Source organism: Brienomyrus brachyistius, unplaced genomic scaffold (genome assembly GCF_023856365.1).
Source record: "Brienomyrus brachyistius isolate T26 unplaced genomic scaffold, BBRACH_0.4 scaffold43, whole genome shotgun sequence".
Classification (NCBI taxonomy): Eukaryota; Metazoa; Chordata; class Actinopteri; order Osteoglossiformes; family Mormyridae; genus Brienomyrus; species Brienomyrus brachyistius.
In genome coordinates this window covers 1,804,006-1,826,753 of record NW_026042318.1, presented here as the reverse complement: position 1 = coordinate 1,826,753, position 22,748 = coordinate 1,804,006, and positions in this window count along the sequence as shown.

Here is a 22,748-nt window from a genome sequence, read left to right as displayed (position 1 = left end):
TTGATGTGTTTTGGTATTTTTGAGCATTTTGCTGTAGTACCTGCATGATTTAATTCAAGAGCCGAAGAGCTGTTTGCCCATTACTAGTTTGTCTATCTTTTAACATTAAAGAAAAAGTATACATAGTAAAAGGAATTACTTGGTTTGGTAGTTGCTCCTATTTATTTTCTTATGCGCACAAAAGTAAGTTTTTCTGTTCAACCATAGCACTACAGCGAAAAGCAAAACGTCATGGCAAATGCAATTATGCTTCATTCCAATACACATTGCTAATTTTTCATTATTATTACATTTAGTCAGCATAATATCTTCAAAGGTTTCATGATTTAATTTGCAATCTTCTGGCCTGAAATCTTTTCCTGCTACACTGAAGACTCTCTCAGCGTGTGCAGAGAAAGCTGCAGCCAAAGGGTTGGCATCCTCTGATAAACATAGTTGGCTCAGGTATCGGTGACATTACGTGAAGCTTTCATGGCAGGAATAGGGACTAGTTTGACTTTTGATGCAGGAAAAGTGTTTGGGACGTTTCTTAGGTTAGAAACTGCAGTCACTGCAGCCAACACTGACTTCTAAGGAGAGACACTCAGCTCTTCCTATGAGCAGATCCACCATGGTGCACAAAATGACAGTTTAATTATTATTTTAGGTGACACTTCAAATGTTGCATTATTTCATTCTGAACAAAACGACATTTTTATAACAATGATGTATAACAATGTTAATGTGTTTATGTATAATTCATATTTAAATTAAAGTTCATATTTTAGTTAAAAGCTACACCTACAGTACGTATATGAACTTGAATTTGAATCCAAACCCTTTTTCGTTCTTCTTCTTTAAATTCAAATATAAATTTCAATGCCACAACCTGTTTTCAACCACAATTCAAATGTAATTCAGATTAACAAAATGAACTGAAATTCAAGTTCATATACGTATTCAAAATCCTGAATTTTAGGATACGTATTTGAGAATTTCATTCTCAAATCAGTTCTGAATGGTGCACATCCCTAGTTCATATGTTAAATTATGCATTTTTTTCAGAGTGAATACACACTGACTGCTCAGATAAATAACGTCAAAAAATAATTCTCTTTCGTTGCTTAAGATTTTTGCACAGTCCTATACTGTATATAGCAACTCAAACATTTTTTTATGTTATTTGTTTTAAAGAGGCTGCAATGTGTAACATTAACATCTGTATAAAGAGAAGGTTAGGCGTTTTGGCTGACAGCAAGCAAAATGCAACAAATTGTATAATAATAATAATAATGAATGATTTTGTTTGATGTTTAGAAAAACATTTATGGAACAAAGCAGACAATAAGGTATCTTTGCTAATTTTATATCGACAAACAACTAAACTGTCAAAATTATTTTGCAGGGAACAATTGTCACGGGTCGTGGGCAGCGATCGCGAGCAGAGCGGCGATCGTGCGGGCAAGGAGCAGGCAAGGCAAACAGAGTACGGGGTAGAAGGGGATTTAATAAGGGCAAGGCAGGACAGGACATGGGCACCGACAACATCAATGACAGACAAAGCAAACTGGGGAGACCAGGACTTAAATACACCAGACTGAATGACAGCAAACGGAAACAGCTGGGTACAATTCGGGAAACACACGTGGGTAAGCAGGGGGCGTGGCACACAGGAGGAGCGGACGAGCCGGGCGTGACAACAATCTTACTGACATTATAATAAATCAAATATGAAAATAGCTGGAATCTCATTTACCTGTGGTTATGACAAAGGTTCCATTCCCAAAGGTGACCTCATGAAGAAACACAGCAGTACAATAATACACTGCAGAATCTGACGGCTCCACGTTAGAAATAGTGAGGTTAAAACTCCCCTCTGCATTCAGTAAGGAGTAACGTTTTATGCTTTTATATTCCTTGTAAAATTCACCAGGTACGTAGAGAAGTGCTTTCGCCATGGGCTGGGGCTTCTGACCAGCAGCTTGTTTGAACCAAGCAACATAAGAAACATCTTCTGGACAGAAGCATGTCAGGGTCACACTGTCTCCAAGCTGAACCCTCATCAGGTGACTGGGCTGAACAACATCTGCAGTCAGTGCAGTGTCTGCAAAAACAGAAAAACAAAAAAATCATAATCAAATAAGACATATAATAGTAATCTAAATAACTATTAACTATGATGAAGATTAAATGGCCAAATTCCACTGATCACATCATATAGATAAATGAAAATATTAAAATCCAAAAATAATTTATATTTTATCTTATCTTACTAATGAAAATGAGAAGACCAAAGAGTCTGAACATCTTTGTGGTTCCACTGTTTAGAATAAACTGCTCTGCTGCTAAGTGAGAGATCATGGTCGTGGTCGGGATGAAAGGGCAGGAAACAGAGAGGAAACAGAGAGACACACATCAGGCTGATCTGATTGGCTGTTCACATGGGAATTTAAGTAATAGTGAAAAAGCATTTTAATGTGCACTTACATGACGTTTATTAATTTACTCCTTAACATCCAGTTAAAATGAGAACAATTAGATAAACAGGAGCAGATTGTAGCTTTACTGCTTACATTTATATTCACACATTTGCATTTAAAAACAAGCATTTTAAATGATGTACATGATAGTAAATAGTGAATCAGTTTATTTGCCACTCTACACATTACATTGGCGCCCTGTCATACCCGGCTCGTCTGCTCCTCGTGTGTGCCACGCCCCCTGATTACCCACGTGTATTTCCCTGATCGTCTCCAGCTTTGTCTAGTTACTTTGATTAGTCCTGTGTATTTAAGTCCTGGTCTCCCCGGTTTCCCTTGTCCGTCATTGATGTTTGTGAGAGTCAATGCCTGTTTCCCGTCCTGTTCCTTTGAATAAACCCCCGTTTTCCCCGTATCCCGCTTGCTTGCCTGCTCCTTCCGCACGATCGCCGCGCTCGCTTACCAAGATCGTGACAGAATGACGGACCACAAAAAGAAGCGGAGAGGGAGGAAGAGGCTCCCACAAGAGCCGATCTCTCTCGGCGCCTGCTCGCTCTCCAGGCTTTGGCTTCCGGCGGAGGACGAGAGGGAGGTACCTGCCCTACCTCCAGCCCGGGGGCCGACCACACGCGTCCCCGATCCTGCGTGGAAGTACTGGCTCTCTAGTGAGGACGAGGACGAGGAGCCCTTCCACTACCCGGAGCCAGAAGCCTTTCTTCCACCGTCCGTTTTCACGGACATCGCGCCGCCTCCCGCAACCGCCAGGCGCCAGCGAGGGAGACGGAGGAGAACGGCGATCGCCAGTACGGAGGACCTCCCTCCGTCATTGCCGGCGGACCCCGCTCCCGTGCGGCCGCCATTGCCGGCGGACCCCGCTCCCGTGCGGCCGCCATTGCCGGCGGACCCCGCTCCCGTGCGGCCGCCGCCGCCTGCGCAGCCGCCTTCGCTGCCGCCGCCGCCCGAGGACCCCGCTCCCGTGCGGCCGCCGCCACCTGCGCAGCCGTCTTCGCTGCCGTCGCCACCCGCGGTCCTAGCTGACCGATACTTCACCCTCCAGGGGCTTTATTGGAGGGTGATAGGAGAACCGGCCCCACAGGCCCCCCTGGAGGGGGAAAGACTCGCCACACAGCTGGGGCAGGACTTGGCCTCCTTCACTCCAGAATCCCCTTACTCAGATCTGGAGAGAATTGCTGAGGACCTCCGGAGGCTAATCAAACTCCGGAGAGCCTCGGCTGCGACTTCCGAGTCGCCGCCATTGCCGGCGGACCCCGCTCCCGTGCAGCAGCCGCCTTCGCTGCCCCCTTCGCCTGCTGCAGCTCCCGGGCAGGCGCCCCCACTGCAGCCACCTGCAGCTCCCGGGCAGGCGCCCCCACTGCAGCCACCTGCAGCTCCCGGGCAGGCGCCCCCACTGCAGCAACCTGCAGCTCCCGGGCAGGCGCCCCCACTGCAGCAACCTGCAGCTCCCGGGCAGGCGCCCCCACTGCAGCAAGCTACAGATCCCGAGCAGGCGCCCCCACTGCAGCAACCTGCAGCTCCCATGCAGCCGCCATTGCCGGCGGACCCCGCTCCCGTGCAGCCACCTCCAGTTCCTGACCGCGCTCCAGTTCCTGACCGCGCTCCAGTTCCTGCAGAGGCGCCCCCTCTGCAGCCGCCTGCTGCAGCTCCCGGGCAGGCGCCCCCTCTGCAGCCGCCTGCTGCAGCTCCCGGGCAGGCGCCCCCTCTGCAGCCGCCTGCTGCAGCTCCCGGACAGGCGCCCCCACTGCAGCAACCTGCAGCTCCCGGGCAGGCGCCCCCACTGCAGCCAGCTCCTGTTCCTGACCGCGCTCCTGTTCCTGACCGCGCTCCTGTTCCTGCAGAGGTGCCCCCTCTGCAGCCGCCTGCTGCAGATCCCGGGCAGGCGCCCCCACTGCAGCCAGCTCCTGTTCCTGACCGCGCTCCTGTTCCTGACCGCGCTCCTGTTCCTGACCGCGCTGCAGCAGCTCCCGAGGCGCCCCCTGACCGCGCTGCAGCAGCTCCCGAGGCACCCCCTGACCGCGCTGCAGCAGCTCCCGAGGCGCCCCCTGACCGCGCTGCAGCAGCTCCCGAGGCGCCCCCTCCGCCTGCTGACCCTGTTCCGGTCCCTGTCCCTGGCCCCGCTCCTGTCCCTGGCCCCGCTCCTGTCCCTGGCCCCGCTCCTGTGACTCCTCTGCCCTTGCCTCGGCGTCCTCGGCCCCGACCGAGGGGCGTGATGTCCGTGTCCCGTAAGGGGCGGGGACACAGACGCAGGGCTGGGGTCCCGCCCGCCCTGCCCCCTGGCTCGCCCTGCCTCGCCTGCGCTGGGGCTCGGTTGGCGCCTGCGGGTCCTGGCCCTCCGGGTCAGCTGTCGCCTGCGGGTCCCTCTCCGGTGCCTCGTCGCCCCGCCTCGCTCCCCTCTCCAGAGCCTGGTCGGTCGCCTGCGGGCTCCCCGACGGCGGCTCCTCGGTTGCCTGCGGGGCCCCTACCTCCGACCCTCCGCCGAACGTCGCCGCCTGCTGCGGCTCCCCCCTCCTCCGGGCCTTCGCCGTGGGCCCCTCCTGCTCCCTCCCCTTCCCCGGTGCTCCCTCCTGCTCCCTCCCTGGCCCCTCCGCAGGTCCCTCGCCCTGCCTCCTCGGCCCCTCCGAGGTCCCCTCCGGCTCCGGCCTCCCGGCCGCCTGCGGCCCCTCCGGCTGCCTCCCGTCGCCCGCTGGGGCTCCCTCGGGCTCCCCTTCCTTCCTCCTCCTTGTCTCCCTACGCCCCTGCCTTTGTCCCGCCTGTCTCTGCCCCTTCGTTTTTTGCTCCCCCTTGCTTTGTTCCTCCCGTCTCTGCTCCTCGTCCTTCTGGGTTTCCTCTGTTCACTCCTGGCCCTTTTGTTCCGCCTGTTCCCTCCGTGTCCCCGTTTCTTGTCTGTCTGTCTGCCTTTCCTGTCCTGTGTCATGTCTTGTCCTGGCTTCTGCCTCTGTGTCAGTTTTGCCTGTCTGTCTTGTTCCCTGTCCCTCGTTGATTTCTGGTTTTGTTTTTCGGGTCCTGTTTTGCCTCGTCCCGTCCGTCGCCCCCTTCCTTGGCGCGCCCGGAGAAGCGCGCCTTTGGGGGGGGGTTCTGTCATACCCGGCTCGTCCGCTCCTCGTGTGTGCCACGCCCCCTGATTACCCACGTGTATTTCCCTGATCGTCTCCAGCTTTGTCTAGTTACTTTGATTAGTCCTGTGTATTTAAGTCCTGGTCTCCCCGGTTTCCCTTGTCCGTCATTGATGTTTGTGAGAGTCAATGCCTGTTTCCCGTCCTGTTCCTTTGAATAAATCCCCGTATCCCGCTTGCTTGCCTGCTCCTTCCGCACGATCGCCGCGCTCGCTTACCAAGATCGTGACAGCGCCCATTATAAGGAACTGTACAGCGACATTGCAGTTCCTCAGTTGCTTTGATGCATTTCTGGAATCACCCTTAACGTCTGCAAAACTGTAAGTGCATTTCCCAAAACAATTCGTGCAAACAGCACCACACAGATGGACTGTCTACAAAAAAGTCATAGAGGCCACCAGCAGCCCGAATACCACACCGTAAGGCCGTATGTTAGGATGCTCTCTATGGCAGAGCAGTTGGAGGTCCCGATCAAGAAATCCGACAAGTTACCCCGATAAGCCAGTAAGCCCGCTTCATTGAACAGGCCACAGGACTGGTTTGGGTGAGATAGTCCGAGTAGTAGGTAGAAATCAGGATAGAGACTGAGTGTGGGTCTAACAGGTGAGCAGATGTAGGACAGAATGTAGAGCCCTCTAGTGGAGTGCCTGTGCATGACTGAATGTATGGTTTGGGTCTGATGGTCTGAATAGTTGGTAGAAATAGGCACCTTCCTACCTGATGTGGTAGGTCTAGATAAGGGGTCACCAACATGGTGCCCCAAGGATGCCCCCAATGACCACATGAGTTGCCCGTGGACCTGTTCTACAAAATAGCACAACTCACCAGCGAACATCATCTAAAATGTAATTTTATCCTGTTTCTAATCTATCACATTTGCATTTATATAGATTTGAAATTGAATATAAAAAAGCATTTAAAACATGTTTATCATGCATGAAGTTTAGACATGTTTAGGAGGGCGTTTCAAACTGATATCAAACATCGTATGGCTCAGTACCTGTGAAGTAGCTCTCCGTTTTAAAAAGGTTGGTGACCCCTGGTCTAGATCTTGCAAGTTTGTTTGTACTGGCTGTGTGAACATACTGTAGCACTGTTAAGAATATGCAACACAGCCTGAGTTGGGGATCTGCTGTATGCATCAGTAATATAATGCTTTGTCTTTCTCTAGGATGTTCATTAAGACATAAAGCCTGAAGGTTTTCTGAATGGCATTAATGAAATTGAGCACTGCCCCCACCTGCTGGCCAATTTATTAAAACACTGAAATCGCTGTCTGCACAGGCTGACGTGTCATTCAAGTCTGATAATTTTCTGAGTCAAACGGCAAGAAAATGACAAGAAGTTAAAAACATGGAGTTAGATGAAGGAGAAAAGATTACAAATTTGAAGATTATGAAATCAGGACATGTCAGCTAAGTCAGCCAAGGTGGGTCTTAAACATATGGACGGAAGTATGAGCGCTAAACTTAAACGGGTTCACTTGTAACCGCTGCCACCAAATTTCGTTAAATTGCTGGGAAGGGACAGACACATGAGACAGGGATAGATGGATTATTCTTTATTAATATACAGACGAGGGTTACAACCCTCCCTAGGGCAATAGAAGGGGATACCTGCCACGGGACATTCTAAAACGCTTAATGTGAAAATGCGTAACGCAACTTAATGTATCAAAACAGCCACCACAAATCACCAAATTTCTCGCGAATGTATCTGGCTATAAAGACTTACCTGACAAGAAATCAAAACCGAAATGCTACGAATATGGACTTTTTTATGGGCGTCAATGGAGGGGAAAACGCTTGACGTAAGATGAAGTCCATATTCCTAGCATTTCGGTTTTGATTTCTTCCCTGGCATGGGTGACGGGTACACCACGTTCCCCAAGCCACGTTAGCCTCGAGAGAACTGCCCGGAGAAACCGCTCACACCAGCGCTGCAACCCGATCTCCTCCCCTTTTAAACACACATTTCTATGGCGTTAAATTAGTGCCAAAAGTCGTGCGCATAAAAACAGAAAATCCATGCTCTCTACGCGCTCGCAATTGCACAGCACTCACTCACTCGCTCGGCGTTAAATTAGTGCCAAAAGTAGAACCACGCGCGTGTGTGTGCTCCAGTGCTGAAAACCCATCCCCTCTACGCGCTCGCGTCTGCACAGCACTCGCTAGCTCGAATTTCCCACTTCGTCTTACCATATATAAAAGAATGGGCCAATGTACGATAAATTGCATTGTGAATATCATTTCTTAATACAACATCACACAGCCAATTTAATAAATTCAAATCCTGGGAAGAGCGCTCGTCAGATATTAGTTCTCGGGTTAGTGTTAGCAGACTATAGGCGAAACCACCTTAAGTGCTATCTGTTAATGTTTATTAAATTAGCATTAGAATGGAGAGGTTTATAATATCTTTTGTCCTTGTAGCTGCTAAATACACTCATTATTAAAGCCATAAAGCTGTCTGCCTGCTACATTGGAATCTCCACTGAGTAAGTGTTTTTTATGGATTTTATTTAACTTTATTTGACTCTGGTCCTTAGATCTAATGTCATACTTCTTCACTTATATTATTTGTGAAAAGGTTTACCACGGTCAAACAGAGTAGCCACTACATCATCATACATGAACAAGCACCTCACAAAACAAAAACATTTCATTTTCATAATTAAAACTTTTGAATGGTAGGCTTAGTGTGTGGATCAGAGACCAGATCTTGACACCTCAATAACTATAATTTGTTCTGTGAACAGCTCAGATACCACCTTCTCGAAAGTCTTCTGCATAAAATAGAAATGGGATTCAGCGCGACTCCACTAAATTTGGATTACCTGGAGTTCCTTTGTCATCAGGAGCTGTATCTTCTGCAGGCCCTGTCTAATCACATTGAAGTACCTCCTGCTATCACCCTGGCTTTGCAAGAGCTCTTTGACCTTGTGAGGGCACATCTGGAACGTCCAGCCCCATGTGTCACACAGGAAGTCGCTGCCACCAATAGACGACCCAAGATTTTGATTGAAGAACAACGTTTGAAAGAAATGTTCCATACTCAACTTCCTGTGCCTTGCATAGCCACACTGATGGGTGTTTCAAGAAGAACAATCTTAAGAAGAATGAAAGAGTATGAGCTCTGTGTTAGGGACACATATAATTCCATCAGTGATGAGGAACTTGACAATTTGGTTTCTTCTGTCAAGAATGATCTATCAAATGCAGGCTACAGGATGGTCAGAGGGAGGCTGCAGTCAATGGGCTACAGGGTTCGGTGGAGAAGAGTTGCAGCCTCCATGCATAGGGTTGATTCCATGCACATCATATCAAGGTTGTCAAGTCTTGGCTGTGTTGTACGCAGAATGTACCAGGGCCTTTGTCTCTAGTACACGTGAATACAAACCACAAGTTGATCCGGTTTGTATTACCAGCAAATTTATTTGAAGTAAACCCTGGGTGGATTGGTGTGAGGTGGTGGTGGGGCTTTGGAGAAGATTTCCTGCCGATCAACACTAGCAACTTATATCTATCTGTCATGGAGGTCTCCGGACTCAGGACTTGGGAGGAAATAGTTATTACTACAAATTGTCACCCCCCCCCGCCCCCCACAGAAACTGGATCTGGCTATAGTGGGAAAATGTTTTTTTTTTTTTTTTTTTTTTTGTGAGAACTTGAAAGCAAAACAAAACTTGGAAAAAATATATGCTCATTCACCAATTTTCTAATCTGGGGTCTAAAGTGGTCAGGCTTGCAAGTGTATTTGGTTATTTGTCTATCCTAGCCTGTTGCAGTGTATATTTCCTGTATATTTTGCATGTAAAAAATGTTGTTTGTTATGTCAGTGCTTAATATTATCATGTAGTCTTCATGAACTTTCTTCATCTTGGCCAGGGACTGCATTTGAAAAGTAGCCACTTGAGTAAAATTGGCACATTTTCAGAAATGCCAGCAACAATACTGATAATGAACACCCCTCTAACTGACTCTCAGTTGGTTTAGAAAAAAGACTTTTAAGAGAAAAGAAAGCTTTCCTTTGGTTTTGCATTTTTCTCTTTTTTGTTGGTTGTGCACAACATATCAGAAGAATACATTACAATTATATTAGTTAAGAAATAACAGATTGCGTATATACAATATTAAGGTGATAACAACAACCCTCACTGTCTCTAGGTGCTGCTTCAGACAGGGCATTCTGCAGCAGGGACACCACCCGTCGTGCAGCATCCTGCAAATCTCCCTATCACAACAGCTCCCATAACAGAATAACACTAGTGTATGATTCAGTAGGGCTAGTCCAGGTCTGGAAAGTAGTTGGGCCAGATTTTAAAACCAAGAAATTTGGCTGGGCCAGACATTTTCAGCGGCCCAGTAAGCAGCAGGTAATGGCGTTTTAAACAAACACAAATCAAGGTACATTATTTTAAAAAACTACAACTGAACAGAATCTGAGAGCAATATTTTTTTTTCACTTCTGAAATGAGAAAAATATTTTGGTCGTATCTGACCTAGACGCATCCCAAAGAAAAAAAATGCCTATTAGATGGTAAACAGCCAGACATAAAGAAAAAGGGAAAAATCGTCTATAATCATCATCCGCTTATACTGTAGTGATCCATTTCACCCACACAGGCATGATCACCATAAGCGGTTTCCACATTATTGTCGAGGTGACTATTCACTTTACCTCTGCTTTCTCCGACATCTTCCTGATTCTGCCGCCAACAAGGGGCTCATAGGGTGGAGACTGAGGGTGTTAAACAGACCAATCTTTTGTCACTAAATAATGTATTTATCTGTCAAAAGTCCAGCACCAGGAAAAGCAACAGAGTGACAGTAGAAACTGTAATAATAATGGAAGTGCGCCGCCCTACAGGGAAGGAGGAGTGATGGGAGTCTCGGTGGTGGCTAAGCGCGCGTGGGGAGAGGCGTCGTACTGTGAGGCTTCATGAACTTCCGATGGGGCAGTGCTGTCATACAGCGGGGAACCTGAGAGGGGCACTGTGGCCGGGTGCAAGAGCCCTGGGTAATGAGTTGTAGAGCTGCGCAGGAACTGAGAGCCCAAGCTGTTGGACATTCCACTGTACTAGGAGACTGGGGTGAGTGAGGAGGAGCTCATTGACCACAAACTGGGATACTGGCTGTGTGTGAGCAATGGGGTGGAGATTAAGGAAAGACGTTAAATCAGCATGCGGTGTTGCCTGGAAACAACAACAAATATACTACAGTGTCACTGTACTAAAACAATATCAAAATAATGCCTATTTTTTATTCATTTTACTTGTAGAGTGCAAAGTACAAAGGAAAACAAAGAGTAACTATGGCGAAATAAATCAAAGCATGTCCCAGAATGCAGTGATGGGCCTGAATGGATCAGGACAGAAGAAGGCGAAAGTCCTGTTAACGAGGTGAGACGATGCAGACACAGGCCAGGATGTGGGTATAGGCGAGAACAAGAGGGAAGACGGGGGCCCGAGACTCAGCATGGGGGCAGGTGGGGGAGGGGAGGCACGGGCTCACCTGGAGCTGCTCCCGGAGGTGCCGCTATGACTCATGGGTAACATGCCGGAATGGGACGGCACCTGTAGGCTGGACCAGTTGTCATGGGAGGGCAACATGGACAGACAGGTAGACGAGCTGTCTGAATAAGCAGCTGCAAGTATAAAACAATAAATGAAGCAGGTATGTGGTGGGCAGTGTTACAGCGTCCTTAATATGGTCAATACAGAAAAGGCATGTTATCATGTTATGTATATACTGCCTCCAGTTACTTAATGCCTAACTTTAATACATTGATTGATTTGTTCACTGCTGCAGCCTGTGTCAACTTTCCTTTCAGACAGATGTAAAGTCCTTTCTGTTTTTGTTCTGTGTAGTTTTTTTTGAACCGCATATGGCTGAATTCTGTTAAACCTCAGACTGAAGAAAATTGTGTTAATTGAAAAGCAAATATCAAAAACTCAGTCTGCAGGAATGTTTTTCTGAATATTTCTGTGGACTTTTGGAAATTTCACGAAATTCCATCGCTCCATTACATAAACACTGAGTGAGATTTCATTCCCATTACTGCAACGTATGAAGAGGATTATGACTTATTACTTTAGGTTATCGGACTGAGTGAGTTTTGAAAATTTGCTCTTCGATAACTGAAGCAGTGCTGTGAATGCAGAGGTTATATGCGTCGCATATCAACAGAACTGTATGTTTATGTCTTGTCTTAATTATTTTGATTAAATGTCTGACTATTCCCAATATGTGTGAACATACTTGGCCAAATAAAGCTGATTCTGATTCAGTCAGAGGGTAATCGTCGGTGTGCTGTACTATCGTGGTAACCCACACAGAGAGCTTAGGACCATGATTTCAGTGTGTGCTTGTGTGAGGGGACAGGCAGGGCTGCTGGTCACTGGGTGATGCACTCCTGTGGGTATAGGGGCTGGGATAGGGTGCAAAGCGGTTACTCCTCAAGGAGGAGTAACGGTCACAGCCGTGGGGGGAGGAGAGGGAGAGGGTGCTCCCAAACTGGGGGTGTGGGTTTGATGAAGAGCAGAGAGACCCTGAGTCTGGGATGAACCAGCTGCCTACTGAAACGAAAGCGGATAAAGACAGAAACTAGAACCTCAAACTAAACAACACAAACAACAATATCAAGTTATATTCAATCATTAAACCGTTATATATTTTATCTAAACAATAATAATAAATATCGTTCCGATTCAAAATATCATTTACGGGTGAATCTTATGACTTGCATTGGGAAACAGGAAACGGGCCAAGCTGCAGGGCCAGTTCAAAGGCATAGTGCGAGGCGCCCAGAAAGGGGGCGCGGTCTGGGCGGAGTCAGCTAAAGAAGAAAAAGGCCTGACCTTTTTCTGGATGCTGTGGACTGTGTTTGTGTGTGAGCTGCAGCTGCATGTTCCTTACATTTTTTTATTAACACCAGCACCGTGAGGTTTGGCCTGGACTGGGTCCTGTCCTGCACGGTTGAAGGCATGTTGACTGATGGTCAGCCCGTGTTCTGTTGGATCCCACAGAAAGGAAATGGGAATCCCATTTGGATCAGATGCTGACAGTTTAAAAAAAAACTCATGTCTGTGTGTTATGAAAGAATATCAATAAATGTTTCCGAAAGGGGATGACTCATTTGGTAATTATTTACGGCTTATGTTATGGCTAAGAAATTTACAGTCTTTACTAAAGTCTGACTTCTTTCGAGTCACCTTTAATATAGATTGGACACTCTCTATGCAATGTGCAATACTTACATAGATGGTACATGTTTACTTGCTTGCACAGATGGTTGATTAGGTAATTAGTGTAAGTGTGTGTGTGTGTGTGTGTGTGTCTAATCGCATGTATGTCCAAGGTCCATAGTAAGTAATATACACTGATCAAGAGATCCCTGAAAGTGGATGAAAGAGGACATTAGTGGGGGTATCACTTAGTGTAACGGGTGCAGGAAAATGAGCAGGACTGCAAGCCATATAACGACCCACTGTCCTTATCTAGCTCTTAATACAGTATGCATACAGTGATGTATCTACAATGGACAGCTACTATAAGCAGATAGCACAGTACAGGTGCTTAATCTGTATGCTATTTCCATCCATCCATTGTCCAAACCGCTTATCCTACTGGGTCACAGGGGGTCTGGAGCCTATCCCGGAATCAATGGGCACGAGGCAGGGAAGAACCCTGGATGGGGGGCCAGCCCATCACAGCTCACACTCACACACCATTCACTCACACATGCACACCTACGGTCAATTTAGCAAGCTTTGTGTGGTAATTGTTTGTATTAAAAATACATTGGACCTAGTCAAATTATTATAATGAAGAATTAACATCTAAAAGCTGCTAGTAAATCTCGTGGCCAAAAGTAGGTACTACAGTTTGAAAACAAATGATTTCTTGCCGAAATTGCAATACCTACTTTTGGCCACGAGATGGCAGCAAGAAAATAGAAAAATTATTTTCCCACGGTCTACTAGCAGCTTTGTGTGGTAATTGTTTGTATTAAAAATACATTGGATCAAGTCAAATTATTTTAATGAAGAATTAACATCTAAAAGCTGCTAGTAGACCGTGGGAAAATAATTTTTCTATTTTCTTGCTGCCATCTCGTGGCCAAAAGTAGGTACTGCAATTTGAAAAGAAATGATTTCTTACCGAAATTGCAATACCTACTTTTGGCCACGAGATGGAAGCAAGAAAACAGAAAAATTATTTTCCCACGGTCTACTAGCAGCTTTTAGATGTTAATTCTTCATTAAAATAATTTTCATTTATAGAATGAAATAGCATACAGGGGGCGGCATGGTGGTGCAGTGGTTAGCACTGTTGCCTCACACCTCTGGGACCCAGGTTTGAGTCTCCGCCTGGGCCACATGGGTGTGGAGTTTGCATGTTCTCCCCATGTCGTCGTGGGGTTTCCTCCCGCAGTCCAAAAATATTCTGAGGCTAATTGGAGTTACTAAATTGTCCGTAGGTATGCATGTGTGAGTGAATTTACATTTACATTTACAGTATTTGGCAGACGCCCTTAGCCAGAGCGACTTACATAAGTGCTTTGAGACTCTGCGATGAATTTCCGATGCTAGCTCAATAAGGACCCAGGCTATGAATACCATCTGTCTGAAAACTCCATTAAGAAAGTGCAGAATTTTTTTTTTTTTATTTTTATTTAAACACACACACCAGAAAAAGAGCCGAGTGTGAATGGTGAATGGTGTGTGAGTGTGCCCTGTGATGGGCTGGCTCCCCATCCTGGGTTGTTCCCTGCCTCGTGCCCATTGCTTCCGGGATAGGCTCCAGACCCCCCGCGACCCAGTAGGATAAGCGGTTTGGACAATGGATGGATGGATGGATGGATGGATGGATGGATGGATGGAAATAGCATACAGATCTTATAAGCACCTGTACTGTGCTATCTGCTCATAGTAGCTGTCCATTGTATATACATCACTGTATGCATACTGTATTAAGAGCTAGATAAGGGTCATTATATGGCTTGCAGTCCTGCTCATTTTCCTGCACGCGTTACACTAAGTGATACACCCACTAATGTCCTCTTTTATCCACTTTCGGACATCTCTTGATCAGTGTATATTATTTACTATGGACCTTGGACATACATGCGATTGAACACACACACACACACACACTTACACTAATTACCTAATCATCCATCTGTGCAAGCAGGTAAACATTTACCATCTATGTAAGTATTGCACATTGCATAGAGAGTGTCCAATCTATATTAAAGGTGACTCGAAAGAAGTCAGACTTCAGTAAAGACTGTAAATTGGCAGCCATAACATAAGCCGTAAATAATTACCAAATGAATCAGCCCCTTTCGGAAACATTTATTGATATTCTTTCATAACACACAGACATGAGTTTTTTTTCAACTGTCAGCATCCTTCTCTATTGTCAGAAGCTCTGCGCTAGAGGGAGGTTTACTGGTCTTATACTCTTCTGGCACCTTGTGTGATTCCTGACTTGGGACATCAGTTTGACTCCTTCTGTATGTGGTTTACATTGTATTTGTTCTTTAAAGTTGCCCCTTCAGAATTAGACAGTGTAACCAGCTTGCCACATATTGCCTGGATGACATAAGGTCCGGTAAAATCCGGTTCCGTTCTTCCTCCTTTCCGTCCCCGCTTCCTCATGTTGAACAGAAGCGCCTCATCTCCAACATGATAAACTGTGTTTTGGTACCTCTTTTGTATTCGTTTACCACATGCCTGCTTCTGTTTTTCCTGTGACTAGGAGATGTTTTCAGCTGTTGTTGCTTATTGTCTCAACTACTTTATTTTTTTCATCAAAAAACGTGCCGTAGCTTTTCTCATCGGGAAGAATAATTGTGGAAAGCTGAAGTGGAAAAACATTCATAGCAAATTATTATTATTCACAGATCATGATAAAGAGTCATTTTCTAAAAGCATTAAGAACAATGTAATTTGCTGTTTCAAGATATGTTTTTAAATAACTACTTGTCAGTCATAAGAAACTCTTCAACACACATGATCCGATCTTGCCACAAATCATTTTTAATCTCACTTTTGTTGCCAGCAGTTCAGACATTAATGGCTGTGTGTTGAGTTATTTCGAGGGGACATCAACTTTACACCATTATACAAGCTGTACACTGATTACGTTACATTCTATCAGAGTTTCATATCTTTAGCGTTGTCCCTTGAAAAGATATAATAAAATATTTACAAAAATGTGTGGGGTGTACTCACTTTTGTGAGATACTGTATATTAAGGGATTGATTGTCAATAATATCAGTAATTCCTGATGTAATGTTAAAAGAATAGAGCCTGTCTCACACAGTTCTAAAACAACCTCAAAAACAGACTTACCGTTTTATGTCATCATTCGTTTTCTCATCCAGGCCATTGGTTTGGGGATGATATGCAGCAGTGATCAACGGCAGAACAGGGGCTCTGAACGCAGTATGGATGAAAAAGGAATTAACCATCTCTCTCAATATAAAATTAGGATCATTTATTCTCTACAGAGGCCCCCATAGAATAGTGCATCCATCCCCTCACTCATGTTTAGACAGACGTAAGGCAGCAGGCCAATGACATTCAGAACAGCAACAACATCAACAATTGTACAGCTAGTTTTAAAATTTAATAAAAAAGACAAACCAATTAGGTAATATTAATGAAATTATTAAAACGTGCAGATTAATAGTCAGAAATAATTTGCGATTTTAAGAGCGGAAAGGATACATTAAAACTGAATTACATTTATCCCTTAATAATAAAAAAAAGGTTTTTGAATTTTACATCATGATAAATGAGAACTATATGTGATTACTAATTACTGTTGACTAATTTCCTGTCTGGACGTTTCCCTTCTCATTGTTAAAAGTCATTATATGTCTGGGTGCCAGTCAGTGGAAGCACACAGACATGTTGGCCAGCTGTCATATTCATTCAGCACCAGCCCATCAAGTAGAGAATTCAGCACCACGGACAGTGACCTGTGTTACAATGACATCAGGTCATTGGCTCTAAATATTTTTCTAGAAATAACTAAATGGCTCTATTGTAGAAATTTCCAGCCAGAGTCTTGTGGTGCGTTCGTTTTTCTCTCGGAACTTGGAAATTCCGAGTTGGGTGACATCACATCCGACAATCTCCCGTTCGAGCTAGCACAACTCGGAACAAACATGGCTGCCTCCATGAATACGTTGCTGTGTTGTTGCTTTATATTTTAGCAGTTATGGAGTAAGATTATTATTTCAGACAAACAAACAAGAAACAGGAACTAGTCAAACCACATTAAAAGCTTTATAAAGTATTTTAGTACATTCATAGCGATATTCTTTTTTCGAGAGGCAAACAAACTACAAACAAACCAAAAACACTAACAAGTCTGGTAAAAATCTGATATTGCATGTTAGGATACTGTTTACAGTCACGATATGGTATTCTCTAAATCGAACACGTGCAATTACATTAATAATTACTAATAATTATAAATAATAATAATAATAATAAATGGGCGGCATGGTGGTGCAGTGGTTAGCACTGTTGCCTCACACCTCTGGGACCCAGGTTCGAATCTCTGCCTCGGTCACATGTGTGTGGAGTTTGCATGTTCTCCCCATGTTGTCGTGGGGTTTCCTCCGGGTACTCCGGTTCCCCCCCACAGTCCAAAAACATGCTGAGGCTAATTGGACTTGCTAAATTGCCCATAGGAATGCATGCGAGAGTGCATGGTGTGTGAGTGTGCCCTGCGATGGGCTGGCCCCCCATCCTGGGTTGTTCCCAGCCTTGTGCCCATTTCTTCCGGGATAGGCTCCGGACCCCCCGTGACCCAGCAGGATAAGCGGTTTGGAAAATGGATGGATGGGATAATAATAAATTTAACAAAATAAACATTTTTAAGGATTTGTAAAATAGAATTAATGTTGAGTGTGTAAGCCGCCATGTTGAAATTACGTCACAGGGGCAACTCGGACAAGAAGATTCTGTCAGACATTAACGTCATAAAAGAGGCGTTTCCAATGGGAAGTGATGTTTTTCGTGACGTTTTTGTCCGAGTTGGAGTGAAATAATCGAACGCAGCATGTGTTCCTATTTGAAGAGAATATTCTATTTTTATTCTAAGGAACTACAGAAAATCAGCTCTGCATGTGATCTCCCCTTTACTGCTCGAGCAGGGCACATGCACATCAACAAGTGTCAAGGCAGCAAGTGCATGCAAACAACTTCTCAGGACGGTTACAGTATAGGACCTTCAGAAAGAGCCAGACTGCGGCGTCATTCAGAGATTCCATTGTCTAAGGCTTGCACTAAAACATTCCAGCATATTTAAACAAAGTAGCATGGCACCTGTGTCAGAATCCCTCCCTGCCTTGTTCTGTTCTCTCTTTGTTGTCCCCATTTAGCCAGCACATGTCACTGGCCATCCTGACTCCCCGTTTGATTGTGGGTTTTAAGGATATCAGAGGGTCTGTGTTTTCATAATTGTCCCCCAGGCCACCATGCTGCTCAGCCCTTGATTCCAACTACAGTTGCAATCAGGTGGTTCTCAATCTACTAGGACTGTATAACAGGATTGGCCACCTGTTCTACCTTTACTCGTTCAGCCGCATTCATGAGTCTGGCCTATAGGTTATTCAAATTTCGTCCTGCCAAATTTACCGGACAGGAGGTGGACACTGCAAATGAATGTGTGAATACTCCAATACCTACATCTTTACAAGTTACCTGAAGTGGTTTGGTAAATGATTGTGAGGTTGGAAGTCCTTCTTGATGTCTGTTTGCAGCTCATCCACCAGCAACTGCACGAGTTGTCGCTCCCAGAGGGAATCCCACTCTCGGTCCGCTGGAGGGTCCATCTCACTGTAGGTGGAGTATGTTTCCATCAGTCACTTGGCGTGGGGCTCACAGAATTTACCAGGCTCCTGTTTAATCTGATGCACCTTAGTCCAGTCCATGCATCTGGGGAACTTCTCTGAAAATCTCTGGCAGATTCTTTGCAGCTATACTTGATATTGGGTACTTGCCGCAACTAAGTAATGGGTTGTTGAATCAAAGTCCCGTTCCATGTCAAAAATAACCCCATTTTAGGGTTTTGTTAAACAACTGGTCTAATTTGGATGCAGAGGTTCTGCACGGAAGGCCCAGTCTCTGAAGGGCTGTGGCATAGCGAGGCCTGTTCTGCCTGGAATCCGGCAGGTCACTGGCAACATCTCCCAACTCCTTCATCTATAAGGTCGGGAAACCAGAACGTTTACTCCCCCTTATGGATAAGGACATACCAACGTTGGGGCAACTCCTGCTGCCTGAGTCTTCAAGCAAGTCCAAAACAAAAGTATACAATGTTAGGAAGGGTAATTCAATGGTATGAGACTGAAACTAGAAACTGTAAATCGGATGGAGTTAAATAGCAATACTGTGGAAGAGGCATGGGAATTTTTTAAAAGCACATTGTTGCAAGTGCAAAAGGACTTCATACCCGTTTCCAGAAAAACTAAATCTAGGAAACTGCAACCAAGCTGGTGTCATGACCTGCTTGTACGATCCTCGTGTGTGCCACGCCCTCTCATTAACCATGTGTGCTGCCCCGATTGTAACCAGCTGTTTTCTGTCAGTTTGAGTAGTCCTGTGTATTTAGTCCATGTTCAAGTCTGTTTCCCCAGTCCTGTCATTGAAATCTCTCAGTGTTGGTACCTGTTTTCATCAATAAACCCTCATTCCCGACTCTCCGTTTCCCGGATACTTGATTCCTCGCTCCCTGCCTGTTCTTCCAGCATGCGATGTCACAGGTGGTTTACTACGAAAATTAAGAATAAAGTCAGGAGCAAAAGGGCTTTCTTCCACAAATGGAAATTAACTAATGATTTCAAAATAAAGCAGGAGTATCTAAGTGTACAGGTTTAGTTAATAACAGTTATAAGGATGACGTTAAAAGTTTCTTCCAATATTTTAACACCGAAAGAGCTCTAAAAGCTGAAAATCACTCATTTGCAGGATAGTAAGGGCCTTATAATTGAAAATGAAATTGATATAAATGAGTTTAATGATTATTTTACAATGGCTGTTCACAGTAGAATAGCTTACCACCATTTAGTACAAATACAACAATGTCTATGACCAATATATGTATAACTGAGGCTGATGTGGTACAAAGCCTAGCTAAGCTCAAAATAAATAAATCGCAAGGCCCTGATGGCATCTTATCTATAGTTTTAAAAGAGATGAGGGGTATTATTAGCCAACCTTTAACTTTACTATTCCAGAAATCATTATCTGCTGGTGTGGTATCTTCTGATTGATGTTAGATCATGTCTCATGTCCAGAGAGGCTACAACAGGATCTGGATTTAATTAGCGACTGGGCTCATACGTGGCAGATGAAATTTAACATAGATAAATGTAAGGTAATCCATGCAGGGAGCAGAAATATAAAGTACAAATATTTTATGGGTTCCACTGAAATAAAGGTAGCTGATTACGAGAAAGATCTCGGTGTGTTTGTTGATGCTTCCATGTCCCACTCTTGCCAGTGTGGGGAAACATTAAAAAAAAGCCAATAGGACGTTGGATTAAACTCCACACACCTAGAGATGTAAGTCAAGGGAAGTGATACGATTATATAATTCCTTGGTAAGATCCCACATAGAATACTGTGTGCAGGTTTGGTCACCATACCTTCAGAAGGACATTGCTGCCTTGGAAAAGGTGCAACGTAGGATGACGAGAATGATTCCTGCTCTTAGAGGAATGTCTTATGAGGAGAGGTTAGCTGAGCTGAATCTGTTTAGCCTCAAGCAAAAGGAGACTAAGGGGGGACATGATCTAGGTATATAAGATTCTAACAGGTCGGGATGCTGTTCAGCCAAATGACCATTTCAATATTAATTTAAAATACTCGTGGCTGTAGTGGAAATTAGCTGGAGAACATTTTAAAATAAATCTGAGGAAGCACTTCAATTTAATTCAATTTTATTTATATAGCGCTTTTAACAACATGCATTGTCACAAAGCACTTTACATTTAACCGGCCAGAACCCCACCAAGCAAGCCTGAGGCGACAGTGGCAAGGAAACTCCCTCTAGCAGGAAGAAACCTTGAGTGGAACCTAGACTCAGAAGGGGACCCCATCCTCCTCTGGGCGACCAGGGAGCATGAAACTGCATTTACATTGACATTCATTAGAGTTCATATAGTTATAAAGTCCCAGTTGGTTTCATGTAGTTATATCCAGGAGTCCAGGTGCGGGTTCACACGGTGTAGTCGGCTCGGTATCAGCTCGGAAAAGAGAAGATGGAGAAGAGTTATTGCCCTACACCTAACCGGCAGGACTAAAGCAACTATGACAGCCTGGCTAAAAGAGAGACCTGGAAGGAAGCACAGGCATGAGGGTTTACAGGGGTTTTGGCGTCAAGCCACCTCCCATCCACAGCCTAAGTGATCGGCGAGAGTGGCAGGACGACAGCACCAATCCCCCCTTTCCCCTTCAATCTCAAATAACTATGAACCTCCAGATTTCCCATTCACCTTAGAAAAGACGATTTAACTATCCAAAAGACTGGCGAAAGAGGTACATCTTAAGCCTTGACTTAAAAGCAGAGATTGTGTCTGAGTTCCGAACACTAATAGGAAGTTTATTCCATAGCTGTGGTGCTTTATGAGCAAATGCTCTTCCCCCAAAGGTAACGTTCTTTATTCTGGATACGGACAGAATACCTCCATCTCGTCATCTAAGTGTATGATTCGGAACGCAAATGAGGTCACTCACATACTGCGGTGCAAGACCATTTACAGCTTTATAGGTTAAGAGCAGTGTTTTGTAGTCAACACGAAATCTAACTGGCAGCCAGTGCAGTGAAGATAAAATTGGGGTAATATGATCATATGTTTTGGTTTAACTATTGCTAGTAGCGGTTCAATCAATGCTGGGAGCATCTCTGAATAATTTTGATGGAACAGGGTCTAGCATACAAGTAGATGAATTTGAAGATAAAATTAAGTACATCAGTTCTGACTGGTTAACCCTGGTAAATGCTTCAAATAGGGTGATTGCAGCATTAGCACATGCCGTGTCAAGGCCAGAGAATGTAGTTATTGGAATATTCAAAATGTTCTGTCTAATTGAGCATATTTTTGGTAAAAAAAATTCATAAAGTCGTCACTGGAAAATAACCAGTGGTCTGGTTATTAGTCAGCTTGGACACCATAGTAAATAGGAATCTAGGATTATTTTTGTTTATTTCAATTAGTTCTGATAGATACTAGATGATTTGGCGGCACTAAGAGCATTTTTGTAGCTACCCATAGCCTCTTTCCATGCTAGTTCGAACACCACTAGTTTAGTATGATGCCACTTACATTCTATAAGGACATAAAACTTATAGGTCCTGCAGGCCCCAACTCTGATCAGCCTGCATCAGTCTATTTCAGAGCTCCGCTGGCCCAGGCAAGACTGGACTCAACTCGTCAAACCACCCCTTTTAAGGAAGGCAAAGGCCTGCCGGCTCCTGAGAGACTGGATAGGAATAACTGGAGCAACACAGAAAAAGCAAGACCTTTCACCCCTGGAGTGACCAGAGTTCCACAATCAATCCACAGCAACAACAGCTGTCAGCCTCCAGACACAGACACCTTTTCCACTATAAACAGGATAACTCAGCACACATAGATGTTAGGGACAAATACACGCATGTTTGGTCTCGTTTGAATAGGCATGAGACGAGGAGTATTATACTCTCAGATTTAAGGCAGTATAGCTTTTCCTAAGAGAAATACAGAAACTTCGGCTCAACCCAGCAAACTGAGAGAGCCTCTCACATGGTAGAACAAGGGAATTACGACCACCCCCTAAAGTGATCTGATTGGCTGGGGACTTGAGAACCAAGGTCAGCAATGCCCCTAAAATTAACCATTGACCGAAATTGGTCAGTCTTCAGAGACATGCCATCACCTGGTCTGGATACTTAAGGAAGGGCTTCAGAAGTAGTCGGGGAGTCACTCTGTAATCAGAGCTCCCGCAGAGAACTGGGCAAAAGTCCATCTGTAGTCAGATACTTTCCACAGAACTTTGTTCACTCTCAGCTGAGGAATGTGATTGTTTAATATTGTATTTGTCCAAATGTATTTACAAGTATGTGTCCACATGTCAATAATTGTATATTG